Here is a 17,719-nt window from a genome sequence, read left to right as displayed (position 1 = left end):
AAATGTAGTTTTTTTGTAAGCCTTTCAAAAGAATTCAAAATATGAAAAATGAATGAAAATTAATTGAAGCCATCAGACACTTGAAAAGTGGCACATCACATCTCTAATGTAATCATTTGAACTTTTCAACAGAAATAGCACTGCAAAAATATTAAGGACATACTTCTGTATTTTGGTAGTTATGCTGTCAACATTTAACAAGATTTCTTCAACTTGGACTTGAAAGCATAAATAGTATAAACACTTTTAACAGTATGTCGTGCTGTGAAATACAGCCGACAGGATTGCGCACCAAACACGAAGCAAGGCCAAAGTGCATGCATGGTGCAGGAGAACAAAGGACTTCTTTCATTTAAGGTTTGTGATAAACCATCAAACTCATTCGTTAAAAGGACTCTATAGTAATATAAAGCAAATTTTTCTGGACATTATCATGCAAGAAAAGTTTATTTTTGGGACCGCGATCACCGCGTAATGATTTTTAAAGGTTGCATTACAAACATTTAACTGTCCCATGTGATCAGCCAGTGCGATTGGAAGTCCATGCTCAATTATTGCCTCCGTAAATAAAACTTCGGCATTTATCACATCCAAAGAATCTGTTTGGGCGACGAAAAACGTTGAAAGTTTTCCACTTGTATCGCTAGCAACGGCATTAGACTTGTGTTTTTTTGTCCCAACGTGGTCTTTTACATCGCTAATTCCTCCGTGTCCGATCGAAAAATCTTGTCTGCACAAGGTGCAATTCGCGTAGTTTTCACCCTTTTTTTTTTTTAAATGAATGAAAAACCGTATTTTTTATCACTGCAACCGTAACCCGGAATAGGTTGATGAAAACCGTACGAATTACGGGAAAACCGGAGTAGTTGGCAGGTATGCCTCACTAATGCCTTGCATCGTCTATATTAGATATAACGGGCGGGTGCGGGCGGATGGCGGGCGGGTGCAGTTCTGATCAAACGTTACATCGGGTGGATGGCGGATGGTTGACGACTTTCTGATGCGGTTGCGGATGAAATATTTGCCTATCCGCGCATCTCTACAAGCTACTCAAATTTGGAGAAGGTATGAAGGAAGGCAAGATTGTTTTCTAAACATCTTCACCGTTGTTTGCCTTCACATTTTCAGGACTTTAGTGGATCCTAAACACACGGAAACAGGCACCAAGAGGTAAGAAAAGTTGTATTTGATTTGTATTGCTCTTACTTTGCACTGAACAGGAAGTGTGAGTGATCAAGTACTATGATTCCATTGCCCTCTCAGTCCCAGGGAAAGTCCTTCCAAACATGTCCTGACGTGCCTGCAGACTTCCACATGCTCCTTGATGAACAACTTCACAGACATGAAAGAAGTGGTCACATGACATTGATGTGTTGATTGACAGCAGAGCCAGCAATCCTTGGACTGTCAATAGCTACAATTTGAGTCTGACTTGTCACATTCCGTGTTTCTCACTTTGTGATTGATGCTCTTCTTGGCTTTCATCTCCTCTTCATGGCAGTCATTTCAGGCCTTTCTTGGAATTTGAACCAGCTTCGTTTTGGTTCTGCATCTAGCTATTAGACTTTCACATGCAACACCCGTCCGTCTGACCTCTGACCTCTGTTGGCTTCAGTCCAGCTGGGTTCCCACAAGAAGTGAAGGAGGACGGAGACACTTTCATGTTGAGAAGACAAAACATCAAATAGTGAAGACATATTGCATTGCAGGGTTCTTTCTTTAAGTGACTTTGACTTTTTCTTTGGCCTTTGGGGTGACACACTGCTTCAGTCCGAAGCTGAGAACAAAACACAAATTGGAGGAGAATGACTTTCTTGAGGAGACCACTCGAGTCCCAACGATGACATCAGCAAACCACTGTCTGCCATCTGCCCTGAACCGGGACAACCGGGATTCATCCGTGAAGAGAACACCTCTCCAATGTGCCACACGCCATCGGATGTGAGCATTTGCCCACTCAAGTTGGTTACGACAACAAACTGCAGTCTGGTGGAGACCCTGACGATGAAGACCCTGAGACGGTTTCTCACAGTTTATGCAAAAAATATTTTGTTTATGCAAACTAATTGTTGCAGCGGCTGTCCGGGTGGCTGGTTTTAGACAATCATGGAGGTGCACCTGGTTACACGTGGTCTGTGGTTGTGAGGCCGGTTGGATGTACTGCCAAATTCTCTGAAATGCCTTTGGAGAAAGCTTATGGCATACTTGCCAACCTTGAGACCTCCGATTTTGGGAGGTGGGGGTGGGCGTGGTCGGGGTAGAAGGGGGGCGTGGCTAAAAGGGGAGGAGTATATTTACAGCTAGAATTCACCAAGTCAAGTATTTCATATATATATTTATTTATTTTATTATATGTATATATATATATATTAATTGTATTATATATATATATATATATATATATATATATATAAATACTTGAATTTCAGTGTTCATTTATTTACACATATACACACACATAACACTAGATGGCAGTATTGTCCTGTTTAAAAGTGTCACAACATTGCTGTTTACGGCAGACGAACTGCTTTACGGTAGACAAAAACGTGACTGCTGTTGTTGTGTGTTGTTGCCGCGCTGGGAGGACGTTAATGAAACTGCCTAACAATAAACCCACATAAGAAACCAAGAACTCGCCCTCCATCATTCTACAGTTATAACGTGATTGGGCAGGTATGCTGGTTATATTGTGGGTTAGCGGACTCAGGTCCTCACCGCCTGAATTTCGGGAGATTTTCGGGAGAAAATTTGTCCCGGGAGGTTTTCGGGAGAGGCGCTGAATTTCGGGAGTCTCCCGGAAAATCCGGGAGGGTTGGCAAGTATGGCTTATGGTGTTCCTGGTATTAAAGGCCTCACCTTTTCTCCTCCAAACATATTGCTGGGTATTGTGGCCAAACAAAAATGGAGCTGTTTGTTTCAGAATGTCAACTCATGGCAACATGATTATACATCTAAAAACCAAACTGGCTGGTTTGGTGTAGAAAGGTGAAGGGAAAAGGTGCAGTCCATTGATGAACAAACTGGTCTTAGGGACAGTAATCTTCTATAGAACACCAGATCCTACCCTGGAGGAGACCAGACTCACCATAAAAACTGCAAATGCCGAGTTGCGGAGATCTTGCCCCAAGTGGAGGAGTTCAAGTACCTCGGAGTCTTGTTCACGAGTGAGGGAAGAGTGGATGGTGAGATCGACAGGTGGATCGGTGCGGCGTATTCAGTAATGTGGACGCTGTATCGATCCGTTGTGGTGAAGAAAGAGCTGAGCCGGAAGGCAAAGCTCTCAATTTACCGGTCGATCTACGTTCCCATCCTCACCTATGGTCATGAGCTTTGGGTTATGACCGAAAGGACAAGATCACGGGTACAAGCGGCCCAAATGAGTTTCCTCTGCCGGGTGGCGGGGCTCTCCCTTAGAGATAGGGTGAGAAGCTCTGTCATCCGGGGGGAGCTCAAAGTAAAGCCGCTGCTCCTCCACATGGAGAGGAGCCAGATGAGGTGGTTCGGGCATCTGGTCAGGATGCCACCCGAACGCCTCCCTAGGGAGGTGTTTCGGGTAGGAGGCCACGGGGAAGACCCAGGACACGTTGGGAAGACTATGTCTCCCGGCTGGCCTGGGAACGCCTCGGGATCCCCCGGGAGGAGCTGGACGAAGTGGCTGGGAAGAGGGAAGTCTGGGCTTCTCTGCTTAGGCTGCTGCCCCCGAGACCCAACCTCGAAAAAGCGTAAGAAGATGGATGGATGGATGGACTGTTCCAGCCTTCATCAAATTGCTGAACATGACAAATGACCCTAAGTGGGACAATAAAGGTAGATTGTATTGGATGATATTGTTAAGTAGTGAAAATGTAAATGTAAACTTTTTTTAGAATGAAAGAGAGTCCAGCTGGTCTTCTCCACAAGTATTTTGAGTGCAAGACAGAAGGTCGTTGACTGCACATTTCAAAGGAGGAGGTCAGCAAGCTGGTGTTTATTGGCTTGTTAAACCACCTCTTGGTGCTGACAGTCTGCGTTTACCAGGTGCTACACTCTCACTTTGCCACATTCATCTACAAATGCCTTGTCTCAATAGTCAATCTGGCAACATTCTTAAAGTAGTGTGCTATTTTATATATAAATATGTATATATATATATATATATATATATATATATATATGTCTTAATAAGGTTATCCAAAAAATAGTGCTCGATACCGTAGTAGAGCGCAATATATGTATGTGTGGGGAAAAAATCACAAGACTATTTCATCTCTACAGGCCTGTTTCATGAGGGGGGGTACCCTCAATCGTCAGGAGATTTTAATGGGAGCATTCACATACCATGGTTTATATAGGGCACAGAGTGGGTGGGTACAGGCTGGCATAGGGGCGTGGTGATTGGCTCATGTGTTACCTAGGAGGTGTTTCCGTCTGTGGCGGCATGCTGTTACAATTTCGCTGCGCTTGTTGAGGGATGACAGGTCTGGACGGTAAATAATAAACAGTTTCTCTTTCAAGCATAGGTTGCATCTTTTATTACCACTATTGTAAGGTGTGCTGGATGCAAGAATTTGCCATGTTATTGAATATTCAACATTATTGTCTTTGAGGTCCCAAATGTGTTTGCTGAGTTCTGTGGTATTCCGCAGGTTTTGGTTCCTGAAAGAAGCCTTGTGATTGTTCCATCTGGTTTTAAACTCTCCCTCGGTTAATCCTACATATGTGTCGGATGTGTTAATGTCCTTGCGTGTTACCTTAGATTGGTAAACAACTGATGTTTGTAAGCACCCCCCGTTGAGAGGGCAATCAGGTTTCTTTCGGCAGTTGCAGCCTTTGTTGGTTTTGGGGTCGCTCTGTCCGGGGGCCGACGGCTCATTTGCAATTGTTTTGTTGTGGTTTGAGATAATTTGTCGTATATTGTTCATACAGCTGTAGCTCAATTTAATGTTGTTCTTGTTGAATACTTTTCTTAGGGTGTTGTCTTTGGGAAAGTGTTTGTCAATCAGATTGAGGAATTTGTGGCCAATGTTAGTTGAGACGTTTTTGCTGTGTGGGGGGTTGTACCAGATGATGTTGTTTCGTTTTCTGTTCTTTTTTGGTTGGTTTCCTGGCGTGGGTTCATAGGTGAGGGTGAAATTGTATCCGCTTTCATCAAGGGCTTTTTGGTACGGGGGGGTTGCTTGGTCAAATTCAGCTTTGCTAGATGACAGCATCGATAGCCTTTTATTAATTCCGGTAGGTATTCTTTTCGTGGTGGTGGGTGGGTGGTTGCTGTCATGGTGCACGTATTGGAGTGTTGTGTTGGGTTTCGTGAATGGTTTGTAGCTGTTATTTCTCAGGTTGAAAGTGACGTCAAGGAAGTTGACGGTTTGCTTGTTGGCTTCAATCGTGATCCGTAGGCCGTTCTCTTTGAAAATTTGGCATATGCGCTTCTTGGTATTCTCGCTGCTCCTTGGCGAGGCGCGACACACTGCCAGTCCGTCATCACGGTAAATACCAAGGTTCAGATTGAGGCTAGCGAGCTGGGAGAGGAGGAAACTCCCAACGAGTTCACACGTTTCTGCTCCGTCAAAACTTCCCATAGTGACGTCAAATGTTGCATTGTTCTTTTTTTGCCATGGTGTACTGTTGTGGATGAGAATGGAGTTTTTTGCGTGGATGATATATATATATATATATATAGCTAGAATTCACTGAAAGTGAAGTATTTTATATATATATATATATATATATATATATATATATATATATATATATATATATATATATATATATATATATATATATATATATATATATATTTATATATAAGAAATACTTTATATATATATCAATCTATCTATCTATCAAGAGGGACAGAGACAGCGCACAGTGCATGTGGTTCACATGTTACCATGGCGAGAAAACATGGAGAGACTGCCAGTTATCTAGTCTCCACCAGTTGCAGAAAATGTGCCATCAGTACAACTGGACAGTGTTGTTTCAGTTCCATCACCAGGACCATCAGTGAGTCAGACACAAACTCAGTCTCATCATTGAACCAGATTCAAGGGCTGCTGAGTTGCCATCATCAGAACCCAGATCACCCGCAACAAAAACCCCACCAGTGATCCGCAGGTACCCAGAAAGGTTTCGAGTACCACCAAAAAAACGGAATCTCTGAAGACAGTATAAAAATCTGTGTTAAAGATGTACAATTACTGTTTGTATAATAAGCATGTTATTGTTTACAAATGAGGGTTAAGAGTTCAGTACTAAAAAAAATAAATAATGTGCATTTTTTGGTTGGGTTGTTTATTTCTTTTGAGTAACTTCTACAATTCTAAAAGGGGAGTAATGTCATAGAGTGATCTATGTTTGTCTGTTGCCATCTCCTGGCGAATGTTGGCTATAGCGTACTGGGGTTACTTTTTGGTTGGCCAACGATTTACGTGGTGTTGCGCACCTGACGTCAAGTGTGTGAGTCTGTTCTGAAGTCTACAGTAAAATAGACGTACTTCATCCCCTCGCCTGGTTATTGCCTCCAACTCAATATATTACAACAACATTGAGGGGGCGTGGCCTCCAGGTCCGCCTGGATTACGGGAGATTTTCGGGAGAAAATTTGTCCCGGGAGGTTTTCGGGAGAGGCGCTGAATTTCGGGAGTCTCCCGGAAAATCTGGCAAGTATGATTTTAGGGATGATATAGCCTCTTGTGTTTTTTTCCTGACCTAACATATATTGCGCTCTACCACGGTATTGAACACTTTATAACAGATAAACCACAGAAGCCTCCACAATATGTACGTATATAAAAATGTCAATATTAAAAGTGCTAAACTTCATATAAAGTCTGCTGTTCTGTTTTCCTTTTTCTTGCAACAATAAAATTGATCGCTTCCCTTTTAAAAACAATCTTGGATGGATACTTTATCTTCTGGAGAGACCACTTGCTGAGCAGACAGATGCACTTCAATCTTTGGAATATCAATTAATGGTATCAGCTCTAATATTGTCACACCGCGGTGACCTGCAGCAACCATAGAGGGATCACACTCCTCTCCATCCCCGGTAAACTCTTTACCCGCATATTACTCACCCGAGCTCTACCTGCAACCAGAAGCAGACGCCGCCAAGAACAGGCCGGCTTCATGCCCAATCGTTCCACCACGGATCACATCTCTGCCATCCGGCTCTTAATAGAAAAGGCCCGGGAGTTCAGAAAGGACCGGCACCTCTACATTGCCTTCATTGACCTTAAGGCTGCCTTCGACACTGTGGACCACGAGTCCCTCTGGAACATCCTGAAGTCCCTCGGAGTCCCAACTAAAATCACCACACTCTTTCAGCAGTTGTATCAGGGTGCAGAAAGCTGTGTGCGTGTGAGCTGTAAAGACTCTGAGTGGTTCCCCATCAACAGCGGGGTCAGGCAAGGCTGTGTTGCCGCACCAGAACTATTTAACTGTGTCATCGACCACCTGATGTCCAGAGTCTGTGTGCGAGTCCCCGGGGTGTCACTTGGAAACTACACCCTAAAGGACCTCGAATACGCCGATGACACCACCCTGTTCAGTGAGACCGCTGACCAGCTCAGGGAGGCCCTCGGTGTCTTTGATGAGGAGACCAAACAGCTCGGCCTGAAAATCAGCTGGTCCAAAACCGAACTCATGCATATCGGCGATGGACCAGACCCACCACCCTTCTTATTTGAGGATACCCCTGTCCACTTTGTCCCTACCATCAGATACCTCGGCTCGACAGTCACCAACACCGGCGACCTCAAACGAGAGGTGGACCGCCGTCGTGCCCTTGCAGCCTCCGTCATGCAGTCCCTGTGGAGACCGTTGTGGCAACACCGTCACATATCTCGGGACACCAAGTTGAGGGTCTACAATTCCTCTGTCATCTCTGTCCTTCTGTACGGCTCGGAAACATGGCCGCTGAATAACATCCTGGCGGCCAGGCTAGATGGCTTTGATTCCAGAGCCCTCAGGAGGATAGAAGGCATCACGTGGAGCCAGCATGTCACCAACAAGACCCTAAGAGAGCTAACCCAACAGCTCCCAGCCTCTCGCCTCGCAGCAATGCGGCGAGTGCGCTGGTATGGCCATGTCATCCGCCTGCCGGGGGAACACCCCACGCGCAAAATCCTGGACTTCAACCCGCAGCGAGCTGGCTGGAGACGCCCTAGAGGCGCCCCCAGGACTCGCTGGCTGGATGTATTAGCCCAGGACCTTAAGGCCTGCAATGTGACTATGGCACAAGCTCAACACCTTGCCCACAACAGACCCAGATGGAGAGACCTGGTTGCTATGGTCGGCTCTACGCGCCCTGAAGTGCAAGAAGCGGTGAGGGATGTCTTGTCTTGGTTTTTTCTGTCTTGTGATGTGCATGTTTTAGTTTGAAAAGTAACTCTCCTCTCGTTTCAGGTCACTTGCCCTTCCTTTTGTGTCATCAGTCTGACGTCTTCCCGATTCCCTAATTGTTTCCACCTGTTCCCTATTACCCTCATGTGTCTTATAAGCCCACTCCTTCCTTTGTTCTGTGCCAGATTGTTTCGTTTATTCGTGCTCTCTAGCATCCATGCCCATGTCCATGCCTTGTCTTGCCTTGCCTCGTCTTGTGCTTATGTTCTTTGATTCTGAATCCCTTCGTTGCTATTTTGAGTTTTCCTTTCTTCCTCCTCAGCAGAGTGATTTATTGTTATTTAGTTTATTCAGCCGAAGTGGTAAGTTTCAGTTATTTTTCATTCTTTCCTCACATTTTTGAGTGACAATTTTTGTTAATACTTTATTAGATTAGATAGTATAGAATTTTTCATAGTTGTTGTTTCTTCCTCCTGTTGGAGCGTTTTTTTGTTTATACATTTTATAGCATATATTAATTATAGTTCGTCTTTGCTTTTGTGTTTTCCACCGTTCGGAGGGAATTTTGGTTGTTCCTATTTTTTTTGGAACCTTTTTTGGCCGGTTAGTTTTTGGATAAAATAGATATTGTAATCCTTGACTTTGGAGGTGAAAAGGAAGCTGTCAAAATAAAAGCCTGTCTAAGTTCCCTACTCTGCATCTGAGTCCTATCTTTTTACCAAGCCTTGACAAATATAAACAAAGTCCTCAATTAGATGAATTAAGGGAGAAACTAATAATAAAGCTCTCATAAGATACATTTGTCTGATTGAAATCAAAGCAAAGTGATGGGAAGTTGAGCTTTTGGGAGAAGATGTAACTTAAGTAGAGTTTAGGAGTTGAATGATGTGTAGTCCATCAGCACATTCATGTGAATATATTATTTGATACTTATACAGTTGTATACATGTAAAGATATTATTTGATACTTATACTGTTGTATACATGTAAAGATATTATTTGATACTCATACAGTTGTATACATGTAAATATATTATTTGATACTTATATAGTTGTATACATGTAATGATATTATTTGATACTTATACTGGTGTGCGTCTGGGTCGTGACAGCGTGGCACGCGAATGTCTGTGCTGCATTGGATCAGTCTCCTTTCTTTAACAGGCAAAAGCTTTATAACCTCACCATACCTGCCAACTTTTGAAATCAGAAAAACCTAGTAGCCAGGGTCCAAGGGCCGCAGGCCCCGGTAGGTCCAGGACAAAGTCCTGGTGGAGGGTTCAGGGCTTCGCCCCCCGACGCAAAATGATTATTAGCATTCAGACAGGTTAAAATGTTGCTAAAACCATCACTTTTCTATCAGTCACAGTGACTTTTCAAAACAAAAATATTACAGCAAAAATCATATGGGTTGATTGACATGTTTATTCTGTAAGCTAACTTCAATAGTTTGAAATTATTTTGACAGTTAATGCCAGTTATCCTGTCAACCTTTCACAAGACTTCAATTTGTTCATTGAAAGTATAAACACTTTTTACAGTAAACAAATGGTAAAACAGTACTAAACAATTCCATTAAAAAAAAATTGGTGTCATTATTAACTTTCTGTCCAAGCTTGTATAATCTACTGCCTTGTTCAATTGTAAAAAATATTCTGTGCCTAAAATTCACATTTCTATCACAATTATCATACTGTAAACATGGTAAGCTAACTTCATTAAAATTAATAGTCCTGTCAATAGCATGGAATTACAATTCAAATGTAGTTTTTTTGTAAGCCTTTCAAAAGAATTCAAAATATGAAAAATGAATGAAAATTAATTGAAGCCATCAGACACTTGAAAAGTGGCACATCACATCTCTAATGTAATCATTTGAACTTTTCAACAGAAATAGCACTGCAAAAATATTAAGGACATACTTCTGTATTTTGGTAGTTATGCTGTCAACATTTAACAAGATTTCTTCAACTTGGACTTGAAAGCATAAATAGTATAAACACTTTTAACAGTATGTCGTGCTGTGAAATACAGCCGACAGGATTGCGCACCAAACACGAAGCAAGGCCAAAGCGCATGCATGGTGCAGAAGAACAAAGGACTTCTTTCATTTAAGGTTTGTGATAAACCATCAAACTCATTCGTTAAAAGGACTCTATAGTAATATAAAGCGAATTTTTCTGGACATTATCATGCAAGAAAAGTTTATTTTTGGGACCGCGATCACCGCGTAATGATTTTTAAAGGTTGCATTACAAACATTTAACTGTCCCATGTGATCAGCCAGTGCGATTGGAAGTCCATGCTCAATTATTGCCTCCGTAAATAAAACTTCGGCATTTATCACATCCAAAGAATCTGTTTGGGCGACGAAAAACGTTGAAAGTTTTCCACTTGTATCGCTAGCAACGGCATTAGACTTGTGTTTTTTTGTCCCAACGTGGTCTTTTACATCGCTAATTCCTCCGTGTCCGATCGAAAAATCTTGGTGCAATTCGCGTAGTTTTCACCCTTTTTTTTTTTTAAATTAATGAAAAACCGTATTTTTTATCACTGCAACCGTAACCCGGAATAGGTTGATGAAAACCGTACTAATTACGGGAAAACCGGAGTAGTTGGCAGGTATGTGTTGTATACATGTAAAGATATTATTTGATACTTATACAGTTGAGAACATACGAGGACACAAAAACATGGCTTGAATATATGAAGATTTTATTGAAATTCAAGAGCATCCATTTTGAGAATAAACCTGACCTTGAATAAATGTCACAGATGTGTTCCATCATTCATGTTCTCATTCAGTCATCACAGCTGCTCAGTTTGTCCTTCTCGTCTGAGGAGGATTCATCTGCTGAAGAACCATACCGAGACCTGCATGCATGGGAACGGGGGCCGGCGTGGCTCAGATGGTAGAGCGGCCGTGCCGGCAACTCCAGGGTTCCAAGGTCGATTTTCGAGTTCCTCGCTCGCACTGGCGAATGAATGAATGAATGAATGAACGCTTCGGTCAGTCCACCCCAGTGCCACCAAATGTAGCTTACCACCATCAATGTGGAGTGAATGAATGATGGCTTCTCTGTGAAGTGCTTTGAGTGTCCAGAAAAGTGCTACATAAATAGAAGCCATTATTATTAGCCATTAAATACCACTTCAGATACACATGGTGCGTTGCAGTCTATGTACAGTAATGAGGTCTCTCCTTGTGGGAACTATCACACACACACACACTGATCATCCCAACGTGTCATCTATTTCTAAACATGTAAAACACTTCTTTCACATTTCAACAATCCATAAATCCAACACAAGCAACCAAATGAAACGTGAAACAAGTTCTAGGCACTTCTACTACAGCAGATAAGGTTGTATTTTTGCCACATGCCTGTGAGAATCCTGCGTGTGAGAGAAGCATTAAGGACATCTCTTTCAGACTTATCAGGTGTGATCAGGGAGAACATCCTTGACTGAGGTGTCAGGTGAAGGACGAGGCACAAATAGCACCTTAGCAACCGTAGACAAGTCAAGAAGTGAGACCATGATGGAAATAAACATGACTTACCGTATTTTCCGCACTATAAGGCGCACCTAAAAACCACTAATTTTCTCAAAAGCTGACAGTGCGCCTTATAACCCGGTGCGCTTTATATATGGATTAATATTAAGATTCATTTTCATAAAGTTTAGGTCTCGCAACTACGGTAAACAGCCGCCATCTTTTTTCCCCGTAGAAGAGGAAGTGCTTCTTTTTCTACGCAAGCAACCGCCAAGGTAAGCACCCGCCCCCATAGAACAGGAAGCGCTTCTTCTTCTACTGTAAGCAACCACCCGCCCGCGTAGAAGAAGAAGAAGCGCACGGATATTACGTTTCATTTCCTTTGTGTGTTTACATCTGTAAAGACCACAAAATGGCTCCTACTAAGCGACAGGTTTCCGGTTCATGAAAAGACGCAATCTCTCCATCCGCACACGGACTACTATTTCACAGCAACTGCCTAAAGACTTTCAAGAAAAGCTGGCTACTTTCCGTGCATATTGTAAAAACAAGATAGCTGAAAAAAAGATCCGGCCAGAGAACATTATCAACATGGACGAGGTTCCACTGACTTTTGATATTCCTGTGAACCGCACTGTGGATACAACGGGAGCACGTACGGTGAATATTCGCACCACAGGGAATGAGAAGTCATCCTTCACTGTGGTTCTAGCTTGCCATGCTAATGGCCAGAAACTTCCACCCATGGTGATATTCAAAAGGAAGACCTTGCCAAAAGAGACCTTTCCAGCCGGCGTCATCATAAAAGCTAACTCGAAGGGATGGATGGATGAAGAAAAGATGAGCGAGTGGTTAAGGGAAGTTTACGCGAAGAGGCCGGGTGGCTTTTTTCACGCAGCTCCGTCCATGTTGATATACGACTCCATGCGCGCCCACATCACGCTGGTTTTTAATATATTATTAAAGTTTGACTGACCTATCTGACTGTTTTTTTGACATTCCTTTAGCGCAGTTAGATGCGGCTTACAACACGGGGCGGCTTATAGGTGGACAAAGTTTTGAAATATGCCGTTCATTGAAGGCGCGGCTTATAACCCAGGGCGCCTTATGGTGCGGAAAATACGGTACATGAATATTAGTTTACATCCAGTTGGGAAGAAAGACAGACTAGAAAGGCACAGATATGACATTTAAGCAAATCGAATGTTGTTTATCCGTAGAGTGCGTCACACTCAGGGTTCTAAGGCATGTGTGGAAGAGTTCATTATTAGGTTGGAAGTATATTTAGAGGCATAGACTTTAAAAGCATGGCTTTAGATAAAGATCTTTGCACTGATAAAGGGTCAACCAGGCTGACGGGTGTTTTCGTTCCTGAAAATATAAGCATCTTTGGGGCCTAAATTGGCTGTCAAAGTGTACCAACTTGTCGGAGTACCTACTCAGACGTCTCATGTCCAGGTGAGAGGCATGGTTTATGATCTAGAATAAACTTACAGGGCGCCAGGAAGCACAGACCACTCCATGATGTCAACAAAGGCACACAGGAAGTGATCAAGGCGTTACTATAAATAGTCTGTCTGCGTTAGCACTTATAATAACAATATCACTAATATTTGTTCATATTTATAATAACAATATCACTAATATGTCATGACTTGGTCCTGGGTGTTTGCTTTTCCGGGATGCAACGGAAAGTTGGCACGGGCGAGACGGGACTGAAGGTACATGATTTATTATTATAAAAAAAAAGGAATAAATGAAAGCGTGCACAGTGGCGGAGAATAAACTATAAAACCAAAAGACTATAGCAAAAAAGTACAAACAAAAAACACGCACAATGGCGGAGAACAAACTATGAAACCAAAAAGACTATAAACATGGAACAAAAACTTACTTGGCTTGGACAAAAATAGTTGCTTGAGGAATTGACATGGAAAGAAGTGTCAGGCATGGACAGAGCATAATTGTGGGGATGTCACCAGCCAGACAAACTGAAAAGAATGAACTTAAATACTACAGACATGATTAGTGAAAGCAGGTGCGTGACTCAAAACGTGAAACAGGTGCGTGACGTGACAGGTGAAAACTAATGGGTTGCTATGGTGACAAACAAGAGTGCACAATGAGTCCAAACGTGGAACAGGTGAAACTAATGACAAGGGAGTGAAAAGACAGAAACTAAAGAGTCCAATAACTAAACAAAACATGACTTAAAACAAAACATGATTACACAGACATGACATAATACTTGTTCATGTTTATAATAACAATATCACTAATACGTGTTCATATTTATAATAACAATATCACTAATACTTGTTAATATTTATAATAACAATATCACTAATACTTGTTAATATTTATAATAACAATATCACTAATACTTGTTAATATTTATAATAACAATATCACTAATACTTGTTAATATTTATAATAACAATATCACTAATACTTGTTAATATTTATAATAAAAATATCACTAATACTTGTTAATATTTATAATAAAAATATCACTAATACTTAATATTTATAATAACAATATCACTAATACTTGTTCATATTTATAATAAAAATATCACTAATACTTGTTAATATTTATAATAACAATATCACTAATACTTGTTAATATTTATAATAACAATATCACTAATGCTTGTTCATATTTATAATAACAATATCACTTATACTTGTTAATATTTATAATAATAACATCACTAATCCTTGTTAATAATTATAATAACATTATCACTAATACATGTTAATATTTATAAAAACAATATCACTAATACTTGTTAATATTTATAATAACAATATCACTAATATTTGTTAATATTTATAATAATAATATCACTAATATTTGTTCATATTTATAATAACAATATCACTAATACTTGTTCATATTTATAATAACAATATCACTAATACTTGTTCATATTTATAATAACAATATCACTAATACTTGTTCATATTTATAATAACAATATCACTAATACTTGTTCATATTTATAATAACTATGACTAATACTTGTTCATATTCAAGTCACTAAATGTTGGCACTTTTTGGATGTTTTCTTGTTGGAATTTTTGAGCGAAATAGAGGACCTCCCATTGACTCCGACTTTTATTTACGTTTACGTTGGGGCGGTATAGCTCGGTTGGTAGAGTGGCCGTGCCGGCAACTTGAGGGTTCCAGGTTCGATCCCAGCTTCCGCCATCCTAGTCACTGCCGTTGTGTCCTTGGGCAAGACACTTGAGCCACCTGCTCCCAGTGCCACCCACACTGCTTTAAATGGAACTTAGATATTGGCTTTCACTATGTAAAGTGCTTTGAGTCACTAGAGAAAAGTGCTATATAAATATAATTCACTTTATTAAATATTTAGAATGCATAATCAAATATCCATCGGTCTCTCAGAATGATTGTGAGCGATAGGTAAAATTTGCCAAAAAGTGCAGTTCCCCTTTAAGACTTTAAACTGTTTTGAACTTTTTAACTGCTTTTTATCCAACAAATCATTCTTAGGGTAATTTGTATTTGCTTTTTCAATGTCTATTTTACTTCTGTTTTAAATGTTATTATTTAGTCTGTCCTCAGCCTCTATTTCTTTGTTCTTCAACTCATCACTGATGGTGGAAACTTTACACTAGACTTCAGGCAACGTGGATCCTGTGCCTCTCCTGTCTTCCTCCAGACTCTGGGACCTCGATTTCCAAAGGAAATGCAAAATTTGCATGGTTGGGTGATGGTTTGGGGTGCCATGTCATCTGCTGGTGTCGGTCCACTCTGTTTCCTGAGATCCAGGGTCAACGCAGCCGTCTACCAGCAAGTTTTAGAGCACTTCATGCTTCCTGCTGCTGACCTGCTCTATGGAGATGGAGATTTCAAGTTCCAACAGGACTTGGCGCCTGCACACAGCGCAAAATCTACCCGTGCCTGGTTTACGGACCGTGGTATTTCTGTTCTAAATTGGCCCGCCAACTCCCCTGACCTTAGCCCCATAGAAAATCTGTGGGGTATTGTGAAAAGGAAGATGCAGAATGCCAGACCCAAAAACGCAGAAGAGTTGAAGGCCACTATCAGAGCAACCTGGGCTCTCATAACACCTGAGCAGTGCCAGAAACTCATGGACTCCATGCCACGCCGCATTAACGCAGTAATTGAGGCAAAAGGAGCTCCAACCAAGTATTGAGTATTGTACATGCTCATATTTTTCATTTTCATACTTTTCAGTTGGCCAACATTTCTAAAAATCCCTTTTTTGTATTAGCCTTAAGTAATATTCTAATTTTGTGACACACGGAATTTTGGATTTTCATTTGTTGCCACTTCAAATCATCAAAATTAAATGAAATAAACATTTGAATGCATCAGTCTGTGTGCAATGAATAAATATAATGTACAAGTTACACCTTTTGAATGCAATTACTGAAATAAATCAAGTTTTTCAAAATATTCTAATTTACTGGCTTTTACCTGTATCTGTCTGTCTCTGGCCTCGTATGTGTGTGTGTGTGTGAGAATGTGTCTGTCTTTGTCGTCTTACTTGTTACATAATTGTGCCATTTGTCCCTCGTTAGTGGGACCTGAGTGGGGTGGGAGGGTGGGTGGGTGGTTTGGGTTTTAAGGGAAAGGGTGTGAATCATTTACTGACTTTAAAATTGTACTGTTTTGACTTGCACTTTTTTCTGTCTATTTGAAAATGCCAATAAAAAAAGTTGGGGAAAAAATAAATAGAAAATCGGTCATTTATTTTATAATGATTATGAACGGCAAAATTTCCCCCCCCGCCCCCCCCAAAAAAGTGCAGGTCCCCTTTAAGAAAGAACTTGTCACTAAGTACAAATGTTGACCGAGAAGAGTCTTGTAAGTGATGTTAAATCTTCCTTTCACTGCATGTAAAACTAAAATAAGTAAATATGGAAAGGTACCGTATTTTCCGCACTATTAGCCGCACCTAAAAACCACAAATTTACTCAAAAGCTGACAGTGCGGCTTTTAACCCGGTGCGCTTTATATATGGATTAATATTAAGATTCATTTTCATAAAGTTTAGGTCTCGCAACTACGGTAAACAGCCGCCATCTTTTTTCCCCGTAGAAGAGGAAGTGCTTCTTCTTCTACGCCAAGCAACCGCCAAGGTAAGCACCCGCCCCCATAGAACAGGAAGCGCTTCTTCTTCTACTGTAAGCAACCACCCGCCCCCGTAGAAGAAGAAGAAGCGCGCGGATATTACGTTTCATTTCCTTTGTGTGTTTACATCTGTAAAGACCACAAAATGGCTCCTACTAAGCGACAGGGATCCGGTTCATGAAAAGACGCAATCTCTCCATCCGCACACGGACTACTATTTCACAGCAACTGCCTAAAGACTTTCAAGAAAAGCTGGCTACTTTCCGTGCATATTGTAAAAACAAGATAGCTGAAAAAAAGATCCGGCCAGAGAACATTATCAACATGGACGAGGTTCCACTGACTTTTGATATTCCTGTGAACCGCACTGTGGATACAACGGGAGCACGTACGGTGAATATTCGCACCACAGGGAATGAGAAGTCATCCTTCACTGTGGTTCTAGCTTGCCATGCTAATGGCCAGAAACTTCCACCCATGGTGATATTCAAAAGGAAGACCTTGCCAAAGGAGACCTTTCCAGCCGGCGTCATCATAAAAGCTAACTCGAAGGGATGGATGGATGAAGAAAAGATGAGCGAGTGGTTAAGGGAAGTTTACGCGAAGAGGCCGGGTGGCTTTTTTCACGCAGCTCCGTCCATGTTGATATACGACTCCATGCGCGCCCACATCACGCTGGTTTTTAATATATTATTAAAGTTTGACTGACCTATCTGACTGTTTTTTTGACATTCCTTTAGCGCAGTTAGATGCGGCTTATAACACGGGGC

The 17,719-nt window shown here is 41.3% G+C and overlaps 1 protein-coding gene across 1 annotated transcript in view; it reads right to left on the bottom strand.

Annotated features, from left to right (window-relative positions):
* Positions 1 to 11,059: 11,059 nt before the first annotated feature.
* The window catches only part of snx16 (sorting nexin 16), a 49,110-nt gene continuing 42,450 nt past the window's right edge, over positions 11,060 to 17,719 (bottom strand). Inside the window, exon 8 of the mRNA XM_061964864.1 lies at positions 11,060 to 11,296. The gene's annotated coding sequence lies outside the window, so the exon portion shown is untranslated. The remainder of the gene's footprint in view (positions 11,297 to 17,719) is intronic.

The sequence above is a fragment of the Nerophis lumbriciformis genome, linkage group LG07 (genome assembly GCF_033978685.3).
Source record: "Nerophis lumbriciformis linkage group LG07, RoL_Nlum_v2.1, whole genome shotgun sequence".
Taxonomy (NCBI): Eukaryota; Metazoa; Chordata; class Actinopteri; order Syngnathiformes; family Syngnathidae; genus Nerophis; species Nerophis lumbriciformis.
The sequence above is the reverse complement of the archived record's forward strand: the minus strand, read 5'-3'. Positions and strand labels throughout refer to the sequence as shown.